This window comes from Gorilla gorilla, chromosome 1 (assembly GCF_029281585.2).
Source record: "Gorilla gorilla gorilla isolate KB3781 chromosome 1, NHGRI_mGorGor1-v2.1_pri, whole genome shotgun sequence".
Lineage (NCBI taxonomy): Eukaryota > Metazoa > Chordata > Mammalia > Primates > Hominidae > Gorilla > Gorilla gorilla.
In genome coordinates, this window is record NC_073224.2 from 104,299,747 (window position 1) to 104,325,991 (window position 26,245).

The following is a 26,245-nucleotide window of genomic DNA, read 5'->3' on the forward strand; positions in this document are numbered from 1 at the left end:
AGATTCTTCATAATTTGGCAGCTTCTACCTGCCCAGCCTTATGTTCCTGCACCATATGGACACTACAGCCACATCAAATTATTACCATCCCTGAATGCACCTGCATGCACCCTCTGCTTAGAACACCCTTTTTCCTCCACTCCTGCATGTTCTCAGGCTCCTATTCTCTAGGAAACCTTCTGAGACAGCCCCAACACTGGCTCCTGTAATGGAATGCCTCCCTGTCAAGGCGCCTGGCACTCTCTGTGCTCCCCAACAGGATCGCCTCTTTGTTAGATTCTGAGCCTCTCCACAGTGGGGTCTGGGCACTCCCCCATGATGCTGGGGGATATCACAGAGGCTGTGTATCATAAATACTCAAAGGTGCTTGGAGACAGATGCTGGGGTTATTCATCACTGTGTATCCTCAAGGCTCAGCACAGAGTTCATGTCATTCAGCAAATATTTGTTGAGTAAAGAATGAAGGAATGAAAGACTGAGAGCTTGTCATCATTGTCGTGGAAGGAGGAGGCCCACAAGGCCAGCCTGGTTACTGTGTAGCAGGTTCTGACCTTGACTCAGTCTGATACAGGTGGAAACTGCAATGAAGTCATTTCTCATCAATGTGTTGCCTTGGTCTCCCTGGGATGCCAGGCAAACAGGAGCTTTTAAGCACTGGAAATTCTGGATCCCTTATTAGATAAATTGAGTGACACCAGGTCCTGCTTGAGTTATTCTTAGACTCCACAGGTCACCAGGAGTCTGTCAGAGACTTGGCCCATCCCTCCTCATCCAGGGGATGAAACTGGCTCCAGAAGCCAGAACCAGCACTCAGAACTCCAGCCACTGAGCCCCATGTCCTTCCCATGTCTTTCCCATCTCCATTGTCTGAACTGCCTCCTCAGTGGCCACATCTGAGCCGAGCGGAGCCTGGGAAAGAGTAACATAAGGACAGAGTGTTGCAGTGCCACAGAGTGTCCTCTCAACTGCTAATTGCCTAGTTGAGTGACAGGAAGCCCAGCAGGCTTTAGGAAGATTTCAGGGGAAAAAAGACCCCTGACTTCTGCTGCTGTCCCCCTCTGCCCCAGGCAGCTGCATGAGGGTTCACTTACTGCCCTCCCAAGGGGGTTACTCTGTGGAGGCCCTTTGGATGAGGCCAGCCCTCTGAACCTCTGTCAGTTCCCACTTGTAGCATTCCAAGTGCCCAGGGTTTCTCTGGTATAGAGCTTGGTCCCTGGACCAAACTCTATGTACCAGAGAGAGTTTCTCTCTTTAGGTTTCTGGTTTATTATTAAATCCTTAGAACCCAGAAGACGTTTGGAACATAGTAGATGCTCATTAAATATTTTTGGGAAGAGGGAGGAAGGAGGAAGGGAGGGAAGGAGGGGGTGAAAGAAGGGAAGGAGAGAGGGAGGGAGCTGATCCACGTGCCACTGTTTTAACTAGCTGCAACTGAGCTGGCTGAGAGAGCAGGGTGAGCCTCTGTGAGCATCTGGACAACTCACGCATGAGGCTAAAGCCAGCTTCCCAGAACAGAGGTGACCTCCCCTCAATCCCAAGACTCTTGGACACAAATGCTCATTTACCTGAGTAGAAAACCTCTTGAGTTAGAAAACTTCACAGTCCATGGGCATCCTTTGTGGTACATAGCAGGTGCCCCGGAACCCTTTGCTAGTTCCTCATTTCAGCCCTGTCTTTTCCTGGGGCTTTCCATGTGTATCTCTCCCACAAGCCATCTCAGCACCATAGAAGGGTCCTGTCTTAGAAACACTAGGCTCAAGAGGGTCACCTAAGTTCCATGTTTCTCACTGGGATCCAGGACATAAGGGTGGTGGGAATGCATTCTATTAGAAGTGTAAGACTCAAGGACCAGTGGTGAGCCATTTGTATCTTTAAAGTGGAAGAGGAATCCATTGAGCAGAGTGAGCTGAATAAGAGACAGGGATATCTGCCCTTGAGTCTCAGTTCTGCCGCGTTAACTCTGCAACCTTGGACACACCACATTGCTTCTCTGAGCCCCAATGTTCTCATCTATAAAATGGAGGCCCACAATATGCTACCCAAACAAATGAGATCACATATAGCAAAGTATGTGGTGATCCATAAAGTGCAATAATAACTATCATAATAATATAAACATAATCAAATAATGATGATGATGATAATTAAGGCCAACCTGTGAGTGGTGTTGTCTCTCACATAACCCCACAGCTTTATGTGATGTCAGTGCTTCTAAGGGGCGCAGAAGGGTAAGGCCCACATCAGGAAAGACCCCCAGGTGAGAGCTGAGTGTCAGTGACACTTCCAGGCATTCCTGGTGCCTACCTGGAAGACAGCACTGAGGGCAAACACTGTCCTGCCCCAAAGAGCATGAGAAAGCAAGAATGAACCTGATGGTTAATCTTTGTGACCCTACCTTGACCCCTGTAGGACTCCTCTTATGACTAGAGAATGAGCACCCTATTCTCACCAGCTGGTTCTGCAGGCCCTCAGAAACCAGAATGTCAAGTGGGGTGGTGCCTGGGTTTGGGCAGTCACGTTGCCCCTCTGCAGCAGTGTGTCCTCCAGTGGAAGATGGGAAGGCTGGACACAATGGCCTCTGTGAGTCCATCCTGCTCGGGTGGATCTGGTGGAAGTGTCTCGCAGGCTTCCCAAGGCCCTGTGCTCCGGGGCTCACAGTACCGAGAACTTGGCCAATACCCAGCACTATCGACAACACCTCATAGTGCCTTCACTCAGGGCCAAGCCTGGCTTCAAGCAGCTTCACCCTGGCCTTGCACCTACAGCGTCACATACAAAAGACATTTGGAGCTGTTATCAGAAGGTTCATCCATCAATCCATCATTCAGTCCTCAAAATCATATTAAGTACTGATAACATACCAGGCATCGTGCTTGACCCTGATGACACAGATGGAAATTAAACACAGCCCTGTCCTTAGGACGTCCCCACTCTGGGTCAGGGCAGGGTTGAGGCAGGCAGACACACAGGCATTCACTTATAAGGCAGTGTGACGAGTGCTGATAGACGACATAACACTCTTCTCTCTTCGGAGTTGCCTTCCACTCCAAAGTCCTGGCAGGAGACAGATGACTTCCCACAGACACCCTCGCCCACCCTTTCGACCTTCTCAGCTAAGGGCCAAAAAGGATCCCAATTTTGCCATCAATTAGCTATAAGACCTTGGGAAAGTCACTTTGGTTCTTGAGGCCTCAGTTGCCTCATCTATAAAGTGGGAACAATGATGGTTTTTCATCTATTCAGGAATCAAATTTTTTTTTAGCAGCAGCTATATGCTAGGCTTTGGGAACACAGAAGTGAGCAGAGACATGGCCCCTGATCTCATGAAATATAGAGTTAATTAGAAAAGACAGACATTAAGACTTAACATTAGTGCCAGAGCTATAAAAGGAGAAACAGGTTCCTATGGAACTACTGGAAGAGAATCTCACCCAGCCATGACTGTTCTCCCAGAGATACCACGGGCATTCAATTAAACAGTGAATATAAAAGTGCTCCTTAGGCTGTAAAGTGCTGTGTGAATATGTGCTATCCTCTCCTGGGTGTTTTTGCCTGTCTCACTCAAAGCTTGGGAAGTCAGAATATGAGAAAGATAAAAAGGAAAGCAAATGTCAATTTAGGTAATTGCTTAAAAAAATAATAGATATTATTCCACTTGTTAGCAGACCAGGACCAGGATGTTCCCCAATAATAGTGAAATATCTATTATTTCACTAGCATGCCCAGGGTGGCACAGCTCAGGGTCAGACATGAAGGTTAACCATGTCCCTCTCCACTGCTCTGTAGTAAACAGGAAAACAATTCTCCTCCTTGGTGTTTCCATCTCCAGCCCTACTCCTCAACTTCTGGTTAGAAGCGAAGGCACAGACCAACTCCCAGCCAAGATGCTCAGAGAGGGCAGAGGTCCACCCAGGAGAATGGACAGCAAGGCAGGTAATGGTTGCCAGGCAGAGCTCAATCTGCCTCCTCTGATGGGACTGCATCCATACTAATGGCCTTACTAACTCTGGTGGGAAGAAAACCCTAGTCAAGCTGTGAGCTGAATCCAGTTGAATCCAGCTATGGTAGACAATGGCTGGACAGATATGGAAACTGAGGTTCAGAGAGGAGAACTGGATGGTTGCAGCAAAAAAAACTATGAGTGCCAGTGCCCTGTTTCTGAGTCTTCTGAGTCTCCCCAAGCCACTGTGAAGTGGTTTGGGGAGGCAGACCTTCCCCTGGTGGTGTTCTCAGATCTGGGCATCTCACCTTTGGCCAGTTCCCTCAGGGTCTCTTCCTTTTCTCCTGTCCATTCAAAATCCAGTCTCTGTAAACCATATGAAACTTACTCACAATTAAGCATGGCCCTTGCCTGGGGAATATATCTGTGTTTCAATAGATACCAACTCTCAAGATAAAGGAATGAATTTATAATCATCGGGTTTCAGGCCTAAGCCCTAGAAGGAGTGTTGGGCAGTGGTATATGCAGTGGTCAGGGTCGATTTCTCCCAGATGAGAGAACGGAGACCCAGAGCCAGAACAGAGATGCAGCTGGCCTTCAGCCACATGGCTAGAAAGTAGCAGGCCCAGAACCCATGTCTGCTGAATTTCAGCCCCTTAAGAAAACCATAGATGCTGTAACTCTCAGTGGAGCTAGAGAAGACCGTTCGCCAGCTGGAGAGGTCCCGCAAGGGACAGCAATCCTGTCCCATATGACAAGGGGGAAACTAGGGATGAGGGATGTAAACCTGCTCTCCCAGGACTCTTGGAGTTGAGAGGAATTTTGGTCTTCATTCAGGGCTGCCAGTGAAGTCACCCCAGGTCACTTTATGAACAGCCTAAGTACAAACACAAATCCTAAATCTCCCAGAGCCCAGACTCAGGCTCTCTGAGTTATCACTCTTGTTGAGACACCCCCTGGTGGTGTGGTAGGAAAATCCTTTTGACTCTCTGGCCTGTGGTCTCAGGGAAGTTATTTAACCTCTCTCAGCCTCAGTTTCTATATCTGTAATGATGGAAAAAATACTGCCTAATATTTGGGGATTGGTCTGAGAATAAATTAGACTGCAAATCTAAACTTACTAGCACGGAGCCTGACACAGGGAAGTCATTCAACGTGTGTTTCTTTCCCCCTCCTTAACCTCTTCCTTTTATAATAGTGACGCAGCATACTTCATAGAGTTAGCTTAAATAATGTCAGAGATGTGAAGTAGACAAGACCTATTGAAGACGGAATCTGTTTTTTTGTTTGTTTGTTTGTTTTGAGATGGAGTCTCGCTCTGTTGCCAGGCTGGAGTGCAGTGGCGTGATCTTGGCTCACTGCAACTTCTGACTCCCTGGTTCAAGCAATTCTCCTTCCTCAGCCTCCCGAAGAGCTGGGATTACAGGCATGTACCATCACACCCATTTTCATGTATTTTTCATAGAGACGGGGTTTCATCATGTTGGCAGGGAGGGTCTCGATCTCCTGACCTCATGATCTGCCCGCCTTGGCCTCCCAAAGTGCTGGGATTACAGGCATGAGCCACCGCGCCCGGCCGAAGTTGGAATCTGAAAAGAAAACTCAAGGAATCTCTATTAAAATAAGTCCCTGCTTCCTTGGGACTGAAACATCACAGAACCTCACCCTGTCAGTCCTTGCAATAACTATAGGAGTCAAGATGTTTGGGGGCCTTGGATTTGAACCTTAAGTTTTTGACTGTGAAATGAGAAGAGAGGTCAATAACTCAGCAAATATTTATTAAGCTTCAAATGTCTCCCAAACACCAAGAACAAGGCTGAGTGAGGAAAGAGAGACTAAAGGAATGGACATGAAAATGGGCAAGACACACTCCCTGCCACATAGGAACACACAAGCTGGACATGGAAGTCAGGACACACACAAGGGAACTACACAGCCAGAGGTGAAGAGCACAGACTCGGGAGCCAGTGTGTGGGTTTGAGCCCTAACTCAGTTTTTGTACTTTCTTTTTTTTTTTTTTCTTTGAGACGGAGTCTCGCTCTGTGGCCCAGGCTGGAGTGCAGTGGTGCGACCTCAGCTCACTGCAAGCTCCACCTCTGGGGTTCATGTCATTCTCCTGCCTCAGCCTCCCAAGTAGCTGGGACTACAGGTGCCTGCCACCACGCCCGGCTAATTTTTTTGTATTTTTAGTGGAGACGGGGTTTCACCACTCTCCAAGACTAGCCAAGATGGTCTCGATTTCCTGACCTCGTGATCCGCCCACCTCAGCCTCCCAAAATGCTGGGATTACAGCCGTGAGCCACCGCACCCTGACTATTTTTTACTTTCTTTTAAGACAATGTCTCACTCTGTCACCCAGGCTGGAGTGCAGTGGTGCAGTCATGACTCACTGCAGCCTCGACTTTCTGGGCTCAGGTGAACCTCCAGCCTCAGCCTCCCTAGTAGCTGGGACTATAGGTGCACACAAACACACCTGGATAAATTTTTTGTATTTTTTGTAGAGGTGGGGTTTCACCATGTTGCCCAGGCTGGTCTCCAACTCCTGGGCTCAAGCGATCTGCCCGCCTTGGCCTCCCAAAGTGCTAGGATTACAGACATGAGCCACTGCGCCTTGCCCCCAACTCAACTTTGGGCAAGATACTTACCTTATCTGGAACGAACTTGGTTTCTATAAAATAAGGACAATAAGAAGGTCAATTAACTGGGTTGTTGGGGTGTGTGTGTGTGTGTGTGTGTGTGTGTGTGATAAAATAGAATAAATATTTTATAGGGACAAGCCTGGCTTAGGCTGTATGTATGTGTGTTAATTTATATAAGATATAATAAAAATAAAGTAGGAAATTAAAATATTATTTACAATATAGAAATTTATTAAAGCACTTTAAATAGTACCTGACACATAATAATCACATATAAGTTTTGCTATGTTAACCAGATACACCACATAAAAAGCAGACCAGAGTTCCATGCTTCGTAGAGGAAAACACAGTTGACTCTGATTACTTGGGATTGACAGCATCCCATCAGGTCTTGAAAGAAAAAGGGATTTGCTGTGACCTCTGCAGCAGCTTCCTGCTCTTCGCCTATCCTCATTACTGGAGCCCAGCAAAATCTCCAGGATTTACTGCCAGTTCTAAACTCCTGCCTCTGATTCTGTCGCCCCCTACCGTCCCATGTGTGTAAGGCAAATTGGATGCTCCACCTCTCCCTCAGTGCACAGAAGTGCTAAAACCCTAATCCAAGGGTTTACAGCCTTACTCAAGAGACTTGGACAAGTGTGTGACACGGCTGTGAAATAAGAAATAATAGGAGCAGAGTTGGAGAAAATGTTGGACATAGAAACCCTTGGAAGACAGATGTGTTAGTTTGCTAAGGCTGCCAAAACCAAGTGTCACAAAGTGGTTTAAACAACAGAAATTCATTTTCTCTCAATTCTGGATCCCAGAAGTCTTACATCGAGAGTTGATGGGCTTTGTTTCTTCTCTCCTTAGCTTACAGACATCCATCTTCTGCTTGTGTCCTCACTTGGTCTTCCCTCTGTGCATGTCTGTGTTCTAATTTTCTCTTCATATATGGACACCAGCCACATTGGATTAGGGCCCACACCTGATGACTTCATTTTAACTTAACTCCCTCTTTAAATACCCTGTCTCCAAATATAGTCACTTTCTGAGGTCCTGGGCTTGGGACTTTAACATATGAATTTTGGGAGGACACAATTCAGCCTATAATGACAGATAAGAGGAGTAGCCTCCCTTAGGAACCAAACGTAAGCCCTGTACCATCACAGATACCCATGAAGAGGGGGACAAAGATGGAGATGGGTGGAAATAAACTGAGACCCCCCCACTCATGCCCGTCTCATTAAGGATTCAGCTGACTTTGGAGGGTGGATAGAGATTACACCAAGGCCTCAGGGTGGAAGTGAGGCCTAGGCAGCTTTCAGAGGATGGGCTTTGAAGCTTCTGCATCCTGAGGTACAGGAAATTAACCCTGTCACACTCCCTCTCCACAGTACCCCAACATTCTGCAACAAGGAGTTCCCTGGTATGCCTCCAGCATACTATAAAAGAGCAGAACTGGCCGGGTGGGGTGGCTAAGGCCTTTAATTCCAGCACTTTGAGAGGCCAAAGTGGGTGGATCATTTGAGGTCAGGATTTCGAGACCGGCCTGGCCAACATAGTGAAACCCTGCCTCTACTAAAAACACAAAAATTAGCTCAGCTGCATGCCTGTAATCCAAGCTACTAGGGAGGCTGAGGCAGGAGAATCGCTTGAACCTGGGAGGTGGAGGTTGCAGTGAGCCAAGATCGCACCACTGAACTCTGTTGCCTGGGCAACAGAGCAAGACTCTGTCTCAAAAAAAAAAAAAAAAAAAAAAAAAAGCAGAACCAGTCCTATGATCACCACTGACACATTTAATCAGCCTATATATATAGACTGGCCTAGACATTCTAGAAGCATTCTTTGAAATAGATTGTTTCTTGGAGTAAGGAATTTATATCTTTGGGATAATAGCTGTGGCATTTTCCCCTTTTCTCCCCTTGTGAGTAAGAAGAGTTTGTTTTTCCCACTTTTCAAGCCAAGCAAAGAGTCCATAAGAAAATCACTCTGAGATATTGGGGGTCCCTGCAGGAAAGTGAGATGATGTATTGTATCTCATTTGGATGCTTGATGTGCTGTGGAAAGAGAGATGCTCAGCTGTGCTGGGTTGACTGCCAGCATACAGAACAGTGAGGAGATGCTGGAAAGAGCTTGCCATGTGCCCTGGATTTGGGGAGGCGTCCCTGATTGGGTATAGGTCCTGTCACCCAGGTAGTGAGCATTGTACCCAACAGGTAGTTTTTCAAGTCATGCCATCATCCTAAGCGAATTAACACAGGAACAGAAAACCAAATAACACATGTTCTTATTTATAAGTGTGTGCTGAACATTTAGAACACAGGGACCTAAAGATGGGGACAATAAACAGTGGGCACTACTTGTGGGGAGGGACAGAGAGAGATATTACTGATTATAAAGTCTGCAGCACACATCCAAACTATCCACTGAGGCCCCAGTTTATGGGAAAAATGAATATATCCAAAAGAAACCCCATGTGAACGAGACAGAGAAGGAGAAACAATGCAGGAAAGTAGATCAGACCACCCACTGCTTGCCAATGCAGATTCCCAGGACCTGGTTTAGGTCTGAGCTGACAGGGCAGAGAAATCTTTTAAATTGTGCTGGACTGAAGTCTTTAAGCCCTGAAAGTGACCAGAAAGCTATAAAATCTGCCAGAGACTTCATTAAGGCACAGTAAAGAGATGGAATATGGGGTTTTAAGTATCTGAGTTGATAAATAAATAAATAATTTTCCATCTGTTAAATATAAAGTGCAAACCTTCAATACTTTTTCTCTAAGAGCCATTTTTGCCATTATTGTCAGAAGTTATTGCTAATCACATATATGATTGCTCCTCAACTTCTCCACCCAGAGAATGCACCTAGTGGTTACTTTCCTTAAAAGTCATCCATACTATTTCTGTACATATAAAAGGATGCCTTATTTGTATGTGGTATTTGTATCTTGTTAGCATATCACTTAGCAAATTACCTTTTCATATATTTATTATTACATTATATTTCTTACTTGAAAACTGTTTAGCAGTAAGTTTTCTAATGTTCTACATTTTATATTTATCCCTTTGTTAGAAGCTTTTTGTATTCACTTTTTAATTCATTGTTCATAGACTAATGGAAAACTTATTTCTTTGATAACTCTAGTGATATTCTGAAGTTCATTAGTAATCTATGAATGTCTATACAGCTTTATTCATCACTAAAAACCATTTATTGTGTAAATCGCATGAAATTTCTATAAATTGGAACTTGTTCAGAAAACAGTTTAGGTGAAAATGTAACGATTACATACACTAAATAAAATAGGTTGCAATTTCATAAAATTTTATGCAATTAATTAAATAAATATGTGCACTTTGTTATTTTATTGTTCAACCCCAAGATCATCATCTACCTTAGATGAAATCTATTGAACTCTGGAAACAGCTAAACTTAAGAGTGAGAAAACAGTTCTCAAAATTAAAAGCTGCTACAGGAGACATCAGCGAAAATGATGAAGTAAGGACCTTTAACAATCTGCCCTCTCTCCATCCCTCTCCCGCAGTAGTACCCACTGTCTATTATTCCCATCTTTATGTTCCTGTGTTCTCAATGTTCAGCACCCACTTATAAATGAGAACATGTGTTATTTGATTTCTGTTCCTGCATTAATTCGCTTAGGATGATGACATGGGTTGAAAAACTACTTGTTGGGTACAATGCTCACTACCTGGATGACAGGATCCACACCCAAACCTCAGCATCATACAATATGCCCATGTAACAAACCAGCACATGGACCCCCTGCATCTAAAATTAAAATTAAATTTTAAATTATTTTTTAGTGGAAAAGAAAACAAATCTGCCCTCCATAAAAGTAGTGAAAAAACAGATAAAAATGGTCAGATTCAACTTTTTCAAAATTCTAGAAGAATTTATTCAAGAAACATTGTTGAATCTTGGTAAGAACAGTTAATTTGGTAGCACTGGAGCCATCTCTCTCTCTCTCCAGCTTCCTGGCAGCCTTGAAAAATAACAGCTAACATTTGCAGTGAAGACAATTAATTACCTGGCAGCCAGTAGAGGGAGCAGAACAGGAATGGAGCCGATAAGTAACTTCAGAAAAGTCTCAGGATACAAAATCAATGTGCAAAATTCACAAGCATTCCTATACACCAGTAACAGACAAATAAAGCTCCAAATCATGAGTGAACTCTCATTCACAATTACTACTAAAAGAATAAAATACCCAGGAATACAACTTACAAGGGATGTAAAGGACTTTTTCAAGGAGAACTACAAACCACTGCTCAAGGAAATAAGAGAGGACACAAACAAATGGAAAAACATTCCATGCTCATAGACAGGAAGAATAAATATCTTGAAAATGGCCATACTGCCAAAAGTAATTTATAGATTCAATGCTATCCCCATCAAGCTACCACTGACTTTCTTCAAAGAATTGGAAAAAACTACTTTAAACTTCATATGGAACCAAAAAAGAGCCCGCATAGCCAAGACAATCCTAAGCAAAAAGATCAAAGCTGGAGGCATCACACTATACTACAAGGCTACAGTAACCAAAACAGCATGGTACTGATACCAAACAGATATATAGACCGATGGAACAGAACAGAGGCCTCAGAAATAACAACACACATCTACAAGCATCTGATCTTTGACAAACCCTTCATAAATAAAGAAGAAATAAAAATAAACTCCTTCCCAGACAAGCAAATGCTGAGGATATTCATCATCACTAGACTAGCCTTACAGAAAATGCTCAAGGGAGGCCTAAAACCCAGAAGCAAAAGGACAACAGTTACCATGATGAAAACACATAAAAGTATAAAACTCATTGGTAAAGCAACATACAAATGAGGAAAAGACTCAAATGGTACCACCACAGAAAACCAGCAAACCCCAAGAACAAATAAGAAGATGAAAAGAAATGAACAAAGAATACATGAAAACAACCAGAAAACGATTAACAATATGACAGGAAGAAAACTTTACATATCAAAAATAACCTTGAAAGTACATAAATTAAATTCTCCACTTAACATATATAGACTGGGTGGAAACAAACAAACAAACAAACAAACATGATCTAACTATGCTTTACATGCTGCCAGAAGAAATGCACCTTACCTGTTAAGACATATATATACCGAAAGTAAATGAAGGAAAAAAGATATTTCACACAAATGGAAACAAAAAGTGAGCAGAAGTAGCTAGATTTATCAGATAAAAGGGACTTTAAGTCAAAAAGAGTAAAAAATAAAAGACAAAGAAGGTCATTATACAATGATTAAAGGCATTAATCCAGCAAGAGGATATAAGAATTTTTTTTTGAGAAGAGTTTTGCTCTTGTTGCCCAGGCTGGAGTGCAATGGCACAATCTCGGCTCACTGCAACCTCCGCCTCCTGGGTTCAAGCGATTCTCCGGCCTCAGCCTCCTGAGTAGCTGGGATTACAGGCATGCACCACAAAGCCCAGGTAATTTCGTATTTTTAATAGAGATGGGGTTTCTCCATGTTGGTCAGGCTAGTCTCAAACTCCTGACCTCAGGTGATCCGCCCACCTTGGCCTCCCAAAGTGCTGGGATTACAGCCATGAGCCACCGCGCCTGGCCCAAGAGGATATAAGAATTTTAAATATGCACCCAACCCTGGAGTACTCAATTTCATTAGCAAATGTTTGATCTAAAGAAAAAAAATAGATTCCAATACAATAATAGTAGGGAATTTCAGCACTCCACTCTCATTATTAGACAGATCATCTACACAGAAGATCAACAAAGAAACATTGGACTTAAACTGGACACTAGACCAAATGAACTTAAGACATATTTACAGAACATTTATCCAAGAACTACAGAATACATATTCTCATCAGCACGTGGAACATTCCTCAGGATTGACTATATGTTAGGCCACCAACACAAGTCTCAACAAGTGTTAAAAAATGAAAATCATACCAAATATCTTCTCAGACCACAATGGAATTAAACAAGAAATCTAATAGGAACTTTAGACACTACACAAATACATGAAAATTAAACAACATGCTTCTGAATGACCGTTGGGTGAATGAAGAAATTTAAATGGAAATTTAAAACATTCTTGAAACAAATGAAAATGAAAACACAGCATATCTTGGGACACAGGAAAAGCAGTGATACAAGGAAAGTTTATAGCAATAAACAGCCACATCACAAAAACAGCAAGATTTCAAATAAACAATCTAATTATGCACCTTAAAGAACTAGTAAAGCAAGAAAAACCAAACCCAAAATTAGTAGAAGAAAAGAAATAATAAAGATCAGAGTGGAATTAATAATAGAGACTAAAAAAAATACAAAGCATCCATGAAATAAAAAGTTGTTCTTTAAAAGGTAAACAAAACAATAAACTACTATCTATACTAACCAAAAAAGAGAGAGACAAGACCCAAATAAATCGGAAACTAAAAAACAGACCTTACAACTGATATCACAGAAATAGAAAAGATTATGAGAAACTGTTATGAACAACGATAATCTAATAAACTGGAAAATCTAGACGAAATGGATAAATTCCTGGACACATACCACCTAACAAGATGCAATCAGAAAGAAATGGAAAACCTGAAGAGACTAATAATGAGTAGTGAGATTAAATCAATAATAATAATTTTTAAAAAGTGTTCTAGGAAGCTAGGCAGGAGGGATCAAATGGGACTGGTTGGGGAGTGAAGGGAAAGGCGGGGAGGGGTGGAACTCAGAAAGTCTTCCGGGAGGGGAGGTGCTGTGCTGATCCTTATTGCATGAGTGGGGCACCCAAGTTAAGGAGCCAGTGAAAGGTGGTGGGCATCAGGGGTGTCAATGTGGAGGCCAGCTGAGACACATCTAAAACCTGCATCTATGCCTGCTTCCCAGACCTAAAGGTGGGACCTGGAGAAAAGCAGAGAAGCAGGAGCTAAACCAGAGCTAGAGAGGTGTGCAACTGGAGGGTCTTTCCCAGTTCAGCTGGAGGAAGGGAGATCAGGCTTTTTAGGATAGCAAAATTCATGCGCTAAATGGAAATGTATAAAGAACAAGCAACTTCTTTAGTCTGAATGGATATAATGTTGTTTCTTGAGCAACTGACCCACCTGAGGTGGAGATAAAATTTCTGATCAGATGTCTATATTTCTGTCTCTTCTGGTTTAAGAAAATCTCATTTTAGGAAATAACTCAATCAACATAACTTTTACCTCCTGCTTAGCATTTTTTATCCCCTTCCCCCTTGTCCTGTACTGATGGCATCTGGGTTCAGGACAGGAACCCCAGGCCCTAGGGGTCACACGCAAAGGAAAGCCTGGGATTCCTCTGCTGGATTTTGGATTTTTGCTGCCCCCTACTGTAGGGGGACTGAATTGACCAAGTTCTTGGTCTAGGGTCCACCGATGAAATTTGTGGCCAGTTAACTTGTATTCTGTTCCCATGGCCTGGGCCAGCCCACTGATCCTCCTGGCTCACTCAAGCTCACTTCAGCTCTGACTGGAGCTGGAGATACGAAGGAAATAATGTATACAGTGGTCCATTTCCAAGATAAAGTGCCTTAAATTGTCTTAGGTCAGCAAACTACAGAAAACACAGGATATACTAGGCCCCTGCTTGGATAGCCAACATCTGCTTGTAGCCCCTGCCCCCCGTTTAGTTGCCCTCACCCAAACCACAGAAGTTTAGTCTAAGATGAAAGTTTACTAGCCTGCAAAATAGCTCACTTTGTCTGTTCTTATCAGCCTGCCCAACTACTTAGGTCATAAGTCAAATACTTAAAGAGCCTCTGAGCTGACTAGGATTGCAATGCATTGTAGGCTGCAACAAAATGCCACAAGACAACACCTAAAGCCCCAACCCAACAACTGATAGGTGATGTCTGGGAAGATTGTGACCCCATAGTACTTAGCCTATGAAGAGCCCGGGAGAGGGACCTGTGCACTAGGGGATAAATTGCTTGTTGTAACTGTGCTAGGTGTGCCTGCGCATCAGACAACCTGTCTTGCAAGACCATCATTAAAAGTTTCACTTTCGCTGTTCTCTGGGTCTCTGAGTCCATTCTTTGGGACTGGATGGGTGAGTTTCTTTCTCACAACCTGGTAACCCATATGGGGAACTCTGTGCCTGCATGGAGTGGGACTCCAGCTGAGAGGGGAGATACATCCCGCCTGATTTAGGTGGCCTGCTCTGTCTGGGTGTCCTGGCTCCCCACAAAAGCAGAAGACAAACCTAAGACTGTTATTCAGGAGACAATGGAAGTGACACAGGGAGAAAAGCAGGCACCACGGCAACTAGGCAAACTTGTGCATGAGCCAAGGTAGGAAAATTGGACTATAAGTACTGCCTTGGTGGTTAGGCATTTTCAGAGGTTGAGTGTGTGTGACTAAGATGTACCTTAGATACAAAGCGAGTGCAGAGTCCCAATTGTCCCATGAGGAAACAGCTGGAGACAAACGAAGCAATTCTTGAGGTGTCGAAGAAACTTCCAGTGTGGGGGCTGAGTGCACAGGAAAAAGCTCAGACACAGAGACTAACCAAAAATGGGAAATAAGAATTCTAGGCTTAGGAAACAAAGGAAAAAGGAAGCTAAAGAGACCCCCTCTAAAATTCCCCCAGATAATCCATTGGGGAAAATGCTGCAGGTTTGGAGGGATAACCCTCGAACCAGGGACAAGGAAAAGCAAAAGATAATAAAGTATTGCTGTTTTATCTGGCCCAAAGAGCTCATTAATCAGCCTCAGTCTTTTGGCCTAAGTTTGGCTCAGATGAGGACTGGGTGTGCCAAACTTAATTCTCTATGTAAATACTAAAACTCCAACCTCACAAGAGGAGGTGGGTTATGCTCTTTGTTGGATTCGTGAATTAACCCCCATGATCCCCCTTAAAGAAAAAAAAAGAGCATAATAAAGAGCCTTCACCCAGTGAAATCCCTGGCATCCCCTAACATGCTTTCCCCCTGCCCCATACATCTCACAAAGTAGAGGACAGGGAGATCAGGAGGCAACAAGAAGGCAAGAGGAAGAGGAATCTGGGGGTGATAAAGGAGCTAAACCCAATGCTCTCTTAAATCCTTATCCAAATTTAAGGAAAAAAAATTAGAACAATGTTTTAAAAAATTTGAGAATTTACCTATTCCTTCTAAACAGCAGGTGTCTAACATGTACCCTCTTAGAGACTTCCCTATGGGACAGGAAGAAGTTGGATTTGTGAGTGTGCCTCTAACAAGTACTGAGGTTAGGAATTTTAAAAAGGAAATAAGGCCACCTTAAAAAATCCCCTAGATTTAGCAGAGCAGGTAGATCAATTTTTAGGACCAATTTTTATACTTGGGCTGAAATGATGTCAATTGTAAATATTCTGTTTGCTGGGAAAGGGAGGAAGAGAAAAAATAAGGTAAATTGGAAAGAGAAAGGGGAGGAAACAGCAAAGGTAGAGGACCAGAGAGAGACAGAAAGAGGAAGAAACTGTGTAAGGGAGAAAGGAAACAGGGGACGACAGAGAAAGCAATAGAAAAAGAAAATAAGTGAGAGAGAGAGACAGGAAAAGACAGATCAAAGACACAGATGGTGAGACTGGGGAGAAAGATAATGTAAAAGGAAGAACAAGTATAAAAGAAAGAAAGAGAAAGAGAGAGAGGCCATAAAGGACAGGAGACAAAGAGACAAAAGTGCAAGTAAGCAGTAGCGGCCACAGCTCTGCTGGTAGAGGAAATTCAGAAGCTGACCTTCAGCGGGGCCCTGGTAGTAAGCACCCCACATCAGGTCTGGAATGTATTAAATCAAAAAGCTGGAAGATGGCTAACTAATTCCCAGATTTTAAAATATAAATTCATATTACTACTACTACTAATAATAATAATAATAATTTGGTCTTAACAATAGATAAACCCAATAGATTTAACAATAGATACTTGCTTGAATCCAGCCAGTTTCTTATAGAAAGGAGATGAGAAGGAGGAGGCATCAAACCATAACTGTTTAAATATCATAGACTATCAAACTAAAGTTAAACCAGACCTTAGAGAAACTCCAGTACATGTTGGGATGAGGCTGTTTGTGAATGGGTCATCCCAAGTAATACACAGTAAGAGACATAATGGCTATGCTGTCATTGATAGAAACAAACAATCCTTATGTGAAAAAGGTAAACCAATAACTGGTCAACCCAAACCTGTGAATTATATGCTCTTAACCAGGCCCTAAATCTCCTAGAAGGTAAAAAATGCACTATATATACTAATTCCACATATGCCTATAGAGTAGTACACATCTTTGGAAAGATCTGGACAAAGTGGGGCCTAATAAATAGCATTGGGAAAAAATTAGTACATAGGGAACTGGTCAAACAAGTTTTAAAAAGCCTCTTGCTTCCAGTAGGCATAGTTCACGTAAATGACCATCAGAAAGGAAACACTATAGAAGCCGTAAAGAATGGGCTTGCAGATAAAGCTGCTAAGCAAGCCTCCCTGAAGAAAGAAGTTAGACTGCGTAGCCTAATACCAGATATCCCTAATGTGGTATTAAGACCCCAGTTTTCTAAAGAGGAGGAGAAAGAGCTGGGTAAGATAGGGGCCACTCAAACTGAGGATGGAAGGTGAGTGCTCCCTGACAGGAGAGTAATAATAAGCAAATCCATAATTAGAGAACCGATGTCCATACTGCATAAGGGAAGTCATTGGGGAAAGTCTTGTGTAATGCAATACACAAGAATTATGGGTGTATAGAGATTTATACACTTGCTAAACAAGTGTGTGAGGGTTGTGTGACCTGCCAGAGAATAAACAAAAAGGTAGTTAAAAAAAAAAAAGAAAAAAAAAACAGACTACTGGAGGAAGACCTCCTAGGTTAAGGCCATTTCAAAGCATTCAAGTAAATTTTACAGAAATGCCCAAAATAGAGAGACTAAAGTATCTGCTGGTAATAGTAGACCACCCCTCCAGCTGGGTGAAGGCCTTCCCCCCCGCAACTGCCACAGCCAGGAATGTGGTCAAAATAATCTTAAAACAAATTATACCCAGATTTGGCCTGGTAAAAAAATATTAATTCTGATGATGGAAGCCACTTTAACTCAAGGGTGCTAAGGAGAATTATGGAAGGTTTGCACATTAGATGGGATTACCACACCCCTTGGCATCCCCCCTCCTCCGGAAAGGTAGAGAAAATAAATCAAACTCTCAAAAAGCACGTTACCAAACTAATCTTAAAATCTAAAATGCTTTGGACCAAATGTCTCCCAATAATACTCCTTGGGATTAGGACAACCCCAAGAAAAGACTTAGGATTGTCCCCCTCTGAGTTATTGTATGGACTCTCATATTTAAACAAGGCTACAAAGCTTCCTACTATAGAAACCAAAGACTAATTTTTAAAAAATCATATACTGGCCATATCCTCTACCCTGTCATCTCTTACGTTAAAAGGACTTCTGACTCAAACTCCACCCCTGAGTTCATGGTTCACCACTTCCAGCCTGGCTACTTGGTGCTGATTAAAACTTGGAGGGAAGACAAGCTCCACCCAAGCTGGGAAGGTCCCTGTCAAGTGCTCCTGACCACTGAAAAAGCCATGGAAACAGCTGAACGAGGGCAGACTCATTACACTTGGGTCAAGGGACCAGTAAAAAAAAAAAATGTAAGGAAGGGAAAAAGGGAAAAGGGCAAATGGGAAGTGTATAAATCGCCTAAGGAACCCTTAAAGCTAACTCTAAGGAAAACCTAGAAGAGAGCTATAAGCGGGCCCTGTCATTGGGGATGGTTATGGTTAGGATTAATCCTAACACAAAGGGTAAAAGGAAACCTGAGTATTGAATGGAGCCCAGTACTAGGGGTGGAAAGTAGGGAATATCCAATCAAACTAATAGTCAACATAACTCAGACTTTCACCCCGCAAGCTGTAAAATTTAATGCCTGCCAAGTTTTACCTTGAAGGAATTTAGGACACCAAAGACAGTTGTCACAGGCAAACAAATATCTATGACCTAAAACAAACCGTTATTGGGCCCTGTCAGAAAATCCCTACACTAGCTGAAATCAGTCTGGTAGACCAGTTAATACCAAGGCTGAGTAAGTCATTCTTCCAAAAACAAAGCCATAAGGGGTAAAATACATTTATATAAGGGCCCCACACAACCTAACTGTGAAAATTTAAAATCCAATCATATATTAATCACAATAAACAACCCAGCTACTCTAGACCAGGAACCTTGGAAGTATGGATTAGGAGTAAATATCTCAGGAAGGGACCTCGTGGGATGGTTAGCTCTCAGGCTAATCACCAACTCATCCTGGAGCTCACTCAAGGTTACTATAACTTCTGGTGCCACCACTTCCTTTAACCCACCAGGCAATAACTCTAATAGAGTAAAAAATAATAATAATTGAAATAATTGACCTAAGGCAGACTTTAAAAATTAAGACCGGATATGAGGATGTAAATGCCTGGGTTGTATCCCCATAGGGATACAAGGCCACCAGCCCTCCAGGGTCCTCAGAAACCCCAAATATTAGATGCAGATCGAAGATTTTTAGTCCTTCCCCAGGCTCTTTTTCCCTACTTCAAGAGGCCAAATGCCCTGGAGAGGAAATCACATGAGGAATGTGTTTAAGAAAGGAGTAAGCACTGTGAACTTCACACAGGATGGAGGAGGGTAGGTGGGGTCCGTAAAAGAAGCCTACAGGCATCCAGGAGGGACAGATGATAATGAGGAAAAGGAAAATCCTGTGAGTGCTCCTGGGAGTCTGGGACAATTCTGAAGTTTTCCTACATTTGGTTCATCAACCGAAGAAAGCAGGACTGGCTTCAGGCTGGCCATGCCCAAGACACAGAAACAGAAGGCTGACTGCCATTGCCTGCCCAAACTTGGTCCATTGGACTGGCCCAAAGCAGGTCCGTTGTGCAACGAGAGAAGCAAAATACAGAGTAAGCTCAGCTGTTACCAGTGAAATGGGACCTAGAGAAACAACGAGGCAGAGCTTCACTCTGACCCCCTCCTTGGGGGCCCCCTTTGGAGCAGAATAAGACCTGTAAAAGAAAGACCAGGACTTGGATTCTGCTCTCTGGATGAAAGAATATTGGGCTCACGGGCTGTGTTTGGGAGAAGGGAGTGGTGCGGGCTAGACAGAGCAAGCAGAGTGGAGGTGGGGCCAGGAAATCTCCAGATGAGCCTTGGTTTTGCTTCTCATAGGAGGTGAGCGTCCCTGTCACCCCCAGTGAGACAGTCAGGAGTACAGCACCCCACCCCCTCACTCGGCTGTTGTGGGGATTCACAAAGTGAAGTGGGGTATGGAAAACATCTATTGTCAGCATAAAGACAGGATTATTTCTAAAGGCCCTGCCCTTCAGTATACATCCAGCAAGCTAGTCCAGCAAGCAGTTTCCAAAAGATTTTAGCCTTGATCCCCTTGTTCACTTCGTCATGGAGAGAGAGACTGGGAAAGGGGGAGAGACTGAGGCTATGCCCTTAAACCTCTGTACAGCTTTTTCTGCTCCCAAAGAGCCATTGAAACCTTGCTGCCTCTATCTCAGCCACAGAAGAACTTAAAAAGCTGAGGGCTGGAGACTGGTTCCTCCTTTCATAGCCTCTCAGAACACCAGCCCTGTCACAGGACCATGAAGCTCCGTTCTCAAGGGGATCCAGAAAAGGATCATCCACACCTCTGTCCTCACAAACAGTGAAAGCCAAAATCACCACCAGGGGGCGGAGAGGAGCCCTGCGGGGAAGGCCTTGCGGCTATAGCCTCCTTCCTGTTCATTGAAGCGCTGTGGTTGGCTGGCTTCGCCTCGTCTCCCCTCCCCTCCCCTCCTCTCCCCTCCCGTCCCCTCCCCTCGCTCTCCTTTCCTTTTCCTTTTCCTTTTCCTTTTCCTTTCCTTTCCTTTTTCTTTCACTTTCCTTCTTACTCTACTTCTTGAACAAACCTTTATTAAGGCCCTTACTGTGAGTCAGGCACCCTGCTGGAGCTAGGGATACAGCTGGGAGACAGGTGTGTGGTCCTGCTCCTACAGCCTTGGCATGTAGTCAACAACACTGAGTGAATGAGTGTATTCTCTATAGACCTTCAAAGAAAATAACCACAGGCCAAACCTTGAGAAGAAAGACCTTGAGGACAGCAACAGCCCCAACAGACCCAGACATAGGGAGTTACCACGGATCAGTCCCAGACACCCACCAAGAAGCCTTGCAGGGATGCAAGACCACAGCTCATTGGCAGCAGCAAGGTTGCAGGTAGAGGAAGCCCAGTCCCATGGGCTCATCTTTTCTTCCAGACTTTTCTAAGGAGAGTTATCTGGTAACCATACAGGCCAGAGTCACAGAAATTCGCTTTCCTGAATTGGAAACGCTGAGCCAGCCTTTCATCCCCAGTAGAGAGGGGTAGGTGCCAGTGTAGGTGGATGATACCGTAGCTTACCTATTCTACTCAGAGTGGCACTTGGATGAGCGGGCACCAGGACTCCAGTTAAGGATAGCCAGGGGTAGTGCTTTGGAGTCAGACCAGGAGTGTACCCCAGCTTTCCCAGCTGTGTTTCAGAGAAGGTGGGGGGCAACCCTGAAATTAAATCCTTCTCTAACTGAAAGCCTGTCTTGGAGGACAGGTGGGAGGAAGCAGCCACAGACTCAGTGCCTCTGCTCCTACTACAGCCACGTCCTCTTCTACAGCTCAGCACCAGGCTAGGCCCAAGGGACCTCCACATTCTCAATGGAAACTCCCACCCAAGGTTCAGGGCATTGTTAGAGCACCCCTTCTCATGTGAGGGCATCCCTTGACCTGTTTTGGCACCCTTCCTTCTGTTGGGGAACCCCTCATCCTGTTAAGGCACCTCTCCTCCTGTTAAGGCACCCCTCATCCTGTTAACGCACTCTGCCTCCTGTTAGGACACCCTCCTGCTGTTAGAGTACTCACTCCTCCTGTTAGGGCACCCCTCCTCCTGTTAGGGCACCCTTCATCTTGGTAGGGCATTCCTCCTCCTGGTAAGGCATTCCTCCTCATGTTAGGACACCCCTCCTTCTGTTAGGGCATGCTTCCTCCTCTTAGGGCACCACCTTCACCCTTTATTACAACTCTCCTCCTGTTAAAGAGCACCCCTCCTCCTGTCATGACACCTCTCCTCCTTTTTAGAGAATCCTCTTCCTGTGGAGGCACCCCTCCTTCTATTAGGGCACCGCTTCTACTCTTAGGGCACCACCTTCACCCTGTAGGGCACCCCTCCTTCTGTTAGGGCACCCCTCCTCCTGCTAGTGCACCCCTCCTCCAGTTAGACCCATCCCCTCCTCCTGTTAGAGCATCACTCTTCCTGTTAGAAAATCCCTCCTCCTGTTAGGACACCTCTCCCCCTGTTAGGGCACTCCTTCCACTGTTAGGAAACCCTTCCTTCTGTTAAGGCACTCATTCTTCTGTTAGGGCACCCCTTTTTCCTGTTAGAACACTCCTCCTCCTTTTAGGGCACCCCTCCTCCTGTTAGGACACCCCTCCTCCTGTTAGGGCACCCCTCCTCCTGTTAGAACACACTTTCTCCCATTAAAGTACCCCCTCATCCTGTTAGGGCATGCCTTCTCCTGTTAAAGCACCCCCTCCTCCTTTTAGGACACATGTCTTACTGTTAGGACACATCTTCTCCTGTTAGGACACATTTCTTTTGTTAAAGCACCCCTCCTCCTGTTAGGGCACTGATATGATTTGGCTGTGTCCCCACCCAAATCTTATCTTGAATTGTCATTCCCACAATCCCCCATGTCATTGGAGGGACCCGGTGGGAGATAATTTAATCATGGGGGTGGTTACCCTCATGCTGTTCTCATGATAGTGAGTGAGTTCTCATGAGACCTGATGGTTTTATAAGGGGCTTTTCCTCCTTTTACTTGATACTTCTCCTTCCTGTCATCATGTGAAGAAGGACATGTTTACTTCCCCTTCCACCATGATTGTAAGTTTCTTGAGGCCTCCCCAGCCATGCAGAACTGTGAGTCAATTAAACCTCTTTCCATTATAAATTACCCATTCTTGGACAGTCCTTTATGGAAGCTTGAGAATGGACTATTACAGTAAATTGGTACTACAAAGAGTGAGGCGGTGTTATAAAGATACCCAAAAATGTAGAAGCAATAGCAAGAGGGGGCTTGCCTGGGGGCACACATGTGCACTGCAGGAAAGAGGTGGAGCCACCAGGAATTTGCACCTTATGCAGGGGAGGAGTGAAGCCTCATCAGCTCTTATGTGGAAGCCCTGGCACTCAACTGTGAGGTGAAAACCTGCTTGCAGGACCCCTCTTTTTGCTGAGGGTTGTCCTTTTGCTTAATAAATTTTATTACTCACTCTCTGATGTCCACATGCCTAATTCTTCCTGGTCTTGAGACAAAAAACCTGGATCTAGCTGACCTCAGGAGGAGAAAATACTTATATCACAACTGACTTTGGAACTGAGTAATAGGCAGAGGTTGGAACAGTTTGGAGGGCTCAGAAGATAAGAAAATGTGGGAAAGTTTGGGCCTTCCTAGAGACTTTGAGGGCTCAGAAGACAGGAAAATATGGAAATGTTTGGAACTTCCTAGGGACTTGTTGAATGGCTTTGACCAAAATGCTGATAGTGATATGGACAATGAAGTCCAGGCTGAGGTGGTCTCAGGTGGACATGGGGAATTTTTTGGGAACTGGAGTGAAGGTCACTCTTCCTATGCAAAGAGACTGATGGCATTTTGCTCCTGCCCTAGAAATCTGTGGAACTTGGAACTTGAGAGAGATGATTTAGGGTATTTTGCAGAAGAGATTTCTAAGTGACAAAGCATTCAAGAGGAAGCAGAGTATAAAAGTCTGGAAAATTTGCAGCCTGATGATGCAATAGCAAATAAAATCCCATTTTCTAGGGAGAAATTCAAGCCAGTTGCAGAAATTTGTGTAAGTAATAAGGAGCTGAATGTTAATCGCCAACACAATGAGGAAAATGTCTCCAGGCCATGTCAGAGACCTTCGCAGCAGACCCTCCCATCACAGGCCCAGAGACCTATGAGGAAAAAATGGTTTCATGGGCCAGGCCCAGGGCTCCTGTGCTGTGTGCAGCCTAGGAACTTGGTGCCCTGTGTCCCAGCTGATACAAGTGTGGCTAAAAGATACAGCTCCGGCTGTGGCTTCAGAGGGTGCAATTCCCAAGCCTTGACAGCTTGGCAGAAGTCAAGAATTGAGGTTTGGGAACCCCATCTAGATTTCAGAGGATGTATGGAAACACCTGGAAGTCCAGGCAGAAGTTTGCTGCAGGGTTGGAGCCTTCATGGAGAACCTCTGCTAGGGCAGTATGGAAGGGAAATGTGGCGTCAGAGTCCCCACTTGGGCACTGCCCTGTGGAGCTGTGAGAAGAGGGCTATGGTCCTCCAGACCCTACAATGGTAGATCCACCTACAGCTTGCACCTGTGCACCTGGAAAAGCCACAGGCACTCAACACCAGCCTGTGAAAGTAGCCTGAAGGGGGGCTGTACCCTGCAAAACCACAGGGACAGAGCTTGCCCAAGGCTGTGGGAGGCCACCTCTTGCATCAGTGTCACCCAGATGTGAGACATGGAGTCAAAGGAGATCATTTTGGAACTTTAAGTTTTAATGACTGCTCTATTGGATTTTGGATTTTCGTGGAGCCTTTAGCCCCTTTCTTTTGGCCAATTTCTCCCATTTGGAATGGGTGTATTTACCCAATGCCTGTATCCCCATTATATCTAGGAAGTAACTAACTTGCTTTTGATTTTACAGGCTCATAGGCAGAAGGGACTTACCTTGTCTCACATGAGACTTTGGACTTGGACTTTTGAGTTAATACTGGAATGAGTTAAGACTTTGGGGGACTGTTGGAAGGGCATGATTGTGTTTTGAACTGTGAGGACATGAGATTTTGTTGGGGCCAGGGGTGAAATGATATAGTTTGACTGGACTAATACAGGCACCATCTCCTCCTGTTAGGGCACCTTTCCCTGTATAGGGCACCCCTCCTACTGTTAGGACACCCCTCCTCCTGTTAGGGCACCCATTCTCCTGTTGGGGCACCCCCTTTTCCTGTTAGAATACTCCTCTTCTTGTTATAACACCCCCCCCCTTAGGGCAACCCCTGCTTCTGTTAAGGAACCCCTCTCCCTGTTAGAGCAACTTTCCTCCTGTTGGAGCACCTTTCCTCCTATTAGAGCACCTCTCCTCCTGTTAGAACAACTTTCCTCCTGTTGGAGCACCCTTCCTTCTATTAGGACACCCCTCCTTCTGCTAGGGAACCCCTCTTCCTCTTAGGGCTCCTCTCCTGATTTTAGGGCCCCATTTTCTTGTTAGAACACACCTCCTCCTATTACAGCACCCCTCTTCTTGTTACAGCACCTCACTTCCTGTTTAGGGCACCCCTCCGCCTGTTAGGGCACCACTTTCTCTTTTTGGGGCACCTCTCCTCCTGTTAGAGCACCCATTCTTCCTCTTAGGACACCCCACCTCCTGTTAAGGCCCCCTCCTCCTTTTAGAGCACCTCCTTCTCTGATTAGAGCACCCCTCCTTCTCTGATTAGAGCACCCCTCCTCTTGTTAAGATACCCTTCCTCCATTTACAGCATCCATTCTCCTGTTAGGACATCCCCTCCTCCTGTTAGGGAACTACACCTCCTGTTAGAGCACACCCTCTTCCTGTTAAAGCACCTCCTCCTCCTTTTAGGCTCCTCCTCCTGTTCAGGCCCCCTCCTCCTTTTAGAGCACCCCCTTCTCCTATTAGGCACTTCATCCTATTAAGAGCACCCTAATTAGGGCACTTCTATTAGAGCACCCCTCCTCCTGTTAGGGCACTCTCCAACCCCATTAGAACACCCTTCCTCCTGTTAAGGCACCCCTTTTCCTGTTAGGGCATGCCTCCTCCTGTTAGAACTTCCTACATCTTGTACACAGCACCCCTCTTTCATGTGATCTCCCAAATTTGGCTGAAACACCTCCAGGCCAGAGAAACCAAAACCCATCAAGACAATAGCCACTTGCTTTTCTGAACAGATTAGATGGTTAGATGATATGGCTTGGCTGTGTCCCCACCCAAATCTCATCTTGAATTCCCACGTGTTGTCAGAGGGACCCATTGGGAAGTAATTGAATCATGAGGGCAGGTCTTTCCCGTGCTGTTCTCGTGATAGTGAGTAAGTTTCACAAGATCTGATGGTTATTATAATGGGGAGTTTTCCTGCATAAGCTCTCTTCTCTTGTCTGCTGCCATGTGAGACATGCCTTTCACCTTCTACCATGATTGTGAGGCCTCCCCAGCCATGTGGAACTGTAAGTCCAATAAACTTCTTTCTTTTGTAAATTGCCCAGTCGGGTATGTTTTTATCAGCAGCGTGAAAATAGACATTAGAAATTATTTTTTATTTTAAGCATGACTCTTTGTAGCCTCTGTCCACTCACTGGTCCTAGTTATACCCTTCCACACACTGAAAATTTCTTAGCTCTCCTTCAGACTTCTCATCTCCCAGATAAGCATTCAAGGTTCCTCCCAGGCATTGTTGTCATTAGAGGAATGGCTTTGGATTGCATCATCACTCTAGGCTCTCTACTATGACTTTTCTGGGTCTTTGTCAGGGGACTGAAACGGACCTGGCAAGGGGCAGCCTAACAGACCCATTCTATGGCATAATGGTTGGGCCCATTCACAGCACTGTCTACATGTGGCAGCCCTGGAGTTGTGCAGTAGAAAA